Raw genomic sequence first — 4,520 nt, 5'->3', positions numbered from 1 at the left:
TTTCACATTGGCAACCCAGGTTTAACCAGTGGTGGTTTTTACCACATTAGTGCTTCCCGATGCAGTCTGTGAGACTGCACTGGCTTCACTGTGACTGCCAGTTACTTCTTATTGGAAGTCCGACCTGCCAGTCACCAAAACCAGTCCCAGTTGGAAGTGTTCCCTCCCTCCAGGGCTGCCTTTTTGGCTTCTATGGTCCAGACTTATTTTGGCTTATATGGTCCTATAGAACTAGGAGTATGCGCATGCGCCGGTCCTGGGGCCTGTTATCAGGAGTCAAGACCATAATTTAACTTCTATGGGCTGCTGCCAAAACAGGAAGCTGGGAGCATGCACATGTGCAGTCCTGGTCCTGACCGGGTGGAGCAGCGGTGGTGAGAACTGGCCGGGAGGAGCAGCGGTGGTAGGGACTTCCCGGGAGGAGCAGGGGTGGCGGGGATTGGCCTGGAGGAGCAGCGGTGGCAGGGACTGACCTGGAGGAGCAGCGGTGGTGGGGACTGACCTGGAAGAGCAGCAGTGGTGGGGACTGTCCAGGAGGAGCAGCAGTGGTGGGGACTGGCTGGGAAGAGCAGCGGTGGTGGGGACTGCCTGGACGAGTGGTGGTGGGAACTGGCCGGGTTGGGGCAGTGGGTGTAGGAACTGGCCTGGAGGAGCAGCGGTGGCGGGGACTGGCCGGGTGGAGCATTGGTGGTGGGAACTAGCTGGGAGGAGCAGCGGTGGCGGGGACTTGCCAGGAGGAGCAGCGGTGATGGGGACTGGCCTGGAGGAGCAGAGTGGCAGGGACTGGCCTGGAGGAGCAGCGGTGGCAGGGACTGGCCTGGAGGAGCAGCAGCAGCCCCCCTCCTACTAAAAGGTAGCAGCAGACACTGAGTTTAACCCTTCTGTCAACCCGGGTTGAATTGCCCATATGGTCAACCCAAGTTATTCAGTTTGCTGCTTTCAAACTTCACCACGAAACAGGTTATAAGGGGCCCATTTATGAAGGATCGCATTTACAATGCAATCTGGGCGGAATATTACCACCCATGACTGCATTTTACAATGGGATACTATCACCGGAATGTATGATCTACCACATACAGGGACCGGGCTCCGAAAGGCACCCATCCCTGCTATGTGCTGGGCACCGGGGGGTTTGCGCATGTGCGGTTAGCACTGACCCCCTGCCGACCCCACTGACCACACTGCCAGTGCGTTATGTAGCCCATGGGCCATCTCAGAATGGCAGGCCAGGGATGCGAATCAGCTTCGCATCCCCCATAGTAACCTATGTGGGATGTGGCCGACGGCAGTGCAAGAGGGATCAGATTACTGTTGCGGTCCCTCCAGATACATTTCACTGATACCTAATATTTGTGGCTAACTAGGGATTTAGGCCCCCATTTATCATTGATCGCATTTACAATGCGATCTGGGCGGAATATTACCGCCCATTTCGCCCCCATGTATCATCTTCCAGGGTGCAGGGACAGGTGCAGGGACAGGGAAAGGAGCCCGTCCCTACGAAGCCCTGACCCGGAAGCCGGGAGGGGTCTGCGCATGTGCGGTTATGCGCTGCCCCCCCCCCGCTACCCCGCTGACCGCACTGCCGCTCGGGTAGTGCGATATGTAGCCATAGGCTACAACGGGCTATCGCCACATTAGAATGGCGATAGCCCAGGGCTGCGATGCCGGGCTGCCCGATGTTGATACATCGGGCAGCTTCGCAATCCCCCATAGAAACCTATGGGGGATGCGGCCGGCGGTGCTGCAGGTGGGGATCGCAGCAGGGATCGGAGATTCCTGCTGCGGTCCCCTTTAATTTATTTAGGTTATACTTAATATTTGCGGCTAAACCCCGAAAACATGTGTTTTCGGGGATTTAGCCGCAAATATTGCTTGATAAATGGGCCCCTTAGTCGCAAATATTGAATGATAAATGGGCCCCTAGATGCGGTGTGAAAGGGGAATTCATTAACTTCTTTACAGCACATTGGTGAAACGCCACCACCTTGTGGCCAAACAGGAATTACCAACAAACAAAAATACAATTGTGCTCATAAGTTTACATACCCTAGCAGAATTTGTGATTTTCTGGCCATTTGTCAGAGAATATGAATGATAACTCACAAACTTTTCTTTCACTCATGGTTAGTGGTTGGGTGAATTTATCATAAATTTTTTATCAGTAAGATTGGTTGACTCATTAAAATTTAGGAGCGCTGCAACTACCTCCCTTTTCTTTTTCCATAAGACTTGTGTTGTCCTGCTCCCAGAACTGGTTGGGGGAGTGGGCATCTCTTCAGTGCAGGATGGGAGGGAGTTTAAGGAAGGAACTGGGGGCTGCCAGATCACTAGGGGAATGCTGGGCATGCCCACGAAAAATGCTTAAAACGGGGGTCGCTAGGTCACGCTCAATATACCCGAGGTCACGCCCACTTGCCATTGACTCTGCCCCCTTTTTGAAGTGCCCGCAGCTTCTGCCCACCAGGTCCAGATTTCGATCTATAGAAAGCTGGGAGGTATGAGTATAGCTGATAATGGCAGAATATATGGGAGGTGAGCAGCAGGAGCACTGTTCGTTGCACCTAGTAATAAGTTAACTAGGCTAGCCAATGTCCGGGCATTTTTTGTGAGCAAGCTGGAATTAATACCCAGGGCTTATGGTGTGTACACACGTTGAGATTCCTTTGCTATTCAACTTAAGATCCGAGTGCTATGCAATCTTTGCTAACTCTGTACTATTTACATACAATTCATGCAATCTACATTCGATTTGCACTATATAGTCATTGCTTTCCTGTCTATCTGGGTTTCGATTTGTGCTGTCACGGGAGCGCGCATCGGGATCGCAAGGTAAAAAAACCTGTGAGATCTGCATACGATTTTGACTAAAGGCCCCCATACACTAGCCGATTTTGGTCAGATTTAGGCCAGATCAGTCGGATCTGGCCTAAATCGGACCAAAATCGGCTAGTTTTAATGTCCCCTCAGATCCGAAGCGCGGTCCCGTGCGCATCGGATCTGCGTCGGATGGTCGGACCTGCTGCACGTCCGACCACCCGACTTGGGACCTAGTGGGGCGGTGCGGCGGTGGAGGGAGCAGGGGGGGCTGGGGACGCTGCGAGGGACACAGGCGGCATAGAGCCGGGCGGAGGGAGCCGGGAGCTGTCAGCACTGAATAAAAAAAAAAAAGCCCATACAATGAATGGGCGGCCTGTGATTGGCTGAGCAATCAGCCAATCACAGGCTGCCCATTAATTGTATACAGTAGGCTTTTTTTTCTAGCACTGACAGCTCCCGGCTCCCTCTGCCCGGCTCTATGCCGCCTGTGTCCCCCGCAGCGTCTGTGTCCCCCGCAGCGTCTGTGTCCCCGCAGCGTCTGTGTCCCCGCAGCGTCCCCAGCCCCCCTGCTCCCACCAGCAGCCCCCCCCCCCCCTGCTCCCCGGGTTTTTTACATGTGATAAATCGAGACGATTTATCACATGTAAAAAATGGCACATCAAGTGCCAATCTAATCAAGCTCCCCGGGGAGCAGCCGGGGAAGCTCAGGGGGAAGTCGGGGGCGACTTGTCCTAAGGACAAGTCGCCCTAGTGTATGGGGGCCTTAATAGTCAAAATCTAATGGCTAATCTCACCGTGTGTACACAGCATTACCCAGAGCCAGCCAGCTAGCAGGGGAGCACCAGACTCTCCTACCCCCAGCAGCAGCAGGAACAACAACACCAGTGAGTTCTGCTGCTGGCACAGTGGGGGACATACCTGGCACAGTAGGGGACATACCTGGTACAGTGGGGGAAATGCCTGGCTCAGTGGGGGCATACCTGTTTCTGGCACAGTGGGGGCATATGTAGCACAGTGGGGGACATTCCTAGCACAGTGGGGGCATACCTGCTTCTGGCACAGTGGGGGCATATGTGGCACAGTGGGGGCATATGTACCATAGTGAGGGCATACCTGGCACAGTGGGGGACTTACCTGGCACAGTGTGGGCATACCTGTTTCTGGCACAGTGGTGGCATAACTGACACAGTGGGGACATATCTGTTTCTGGCACAGTGGGGGCATATCTGGCACCATGGGAGCATATGTGTATCTGGCACTATTTGGGCACATGTATATCTGGCACTGTACTATTGGGGGCATATGTGTATAACACCCCCATTTTCATTAGTCACCCCATGTGGCATGTGGCTACACCCATTTTTTGGTATGTGGCATAATGTGTCAGGGGCATTACACTGTGTGACATAATGTGTAAAGGGCATTATTTGGTTATTATTTTTTTATTATAGTAGCTCTTCGGGTGGTTTATTTTGCCGCGAATAGCTCACACCCCAAAAAAGGTTGGAGACCACTGCATTAGAACATGCAGGTCGTATAATCGATAGTATGATAAATGCTAAAAACACATACGATCTGCTAACGACCTCAAGCCATCCCGACTGGTTATACGTGCAGCATGTAAGATCATAGAAGCGACCTCGTGAACCACAGGACCCCACATCCCATTGCCATCTTACCGAAATACCTCACAATGT

The sequence above is a fragment of the Crinia signifera genome, chromosome 12 (assembly GCF_055691185.1).
Source record: "Crinia signifera chromosome 12, ASM5569118v1, whole genome shotgun sequence".
NCBI classification, from domain to species: Eukaryota; Metazoa; Chordata; class Amphibia; order Anura; family Myobatrachidae; genus Crinia; species Crinia signifera.
The sequence above is the reverse complement of the archived record's forward strand: the minus strand, read 5'-3'. Positions refer to the sequence as shown.